The following is a 305-nucleotide window of genomic DNA, read 5'->3' on the forward strand; positions in this document are numbered from 1 at the left end:
CAGTGCCCCCGTGTTTCAGGGGAGGAGCCCGAGGCCAGGAGGTAAAGTCAGGGCCAAGGTCCGTGAGTGTGGAGGAGTTTGGGCCCAGGGTCAAGTCCATGTCCTTCTGACTCTAAAGCACCTATGTAGAGACTTGTCCCAGGAAAGACTGATGCAGCTGCTTAGAAGCAGGGGAGGCAGGAGGGGCTGTGGAAGGATGGCCCCCGGGATACTGGGAGGGCCTTCTGGGTGGGGCCACAGGTGGGGAGGCAGCAGGAAGGTCAGGCAGGGGGCGCAGGGCCAGACCCAGAGAGAAGGGCCTGGAG

Source organism: Pteropus vampyrus, unplaced genomic scaffold, assembly GCF_000151845.1.
Source record: "Pteropus vampyrus isolate Shadow unplaced genomic scaffold, Pvam_2.0 Scaffold751, whole genome shotgun sequence".
NCBI classification, from domain to species: Eukaryota; Metazoa; Chordata; class Mammalia; order Chiroptera; family Pteropodidae; genus Pteropus; species Pteropus vampyrus.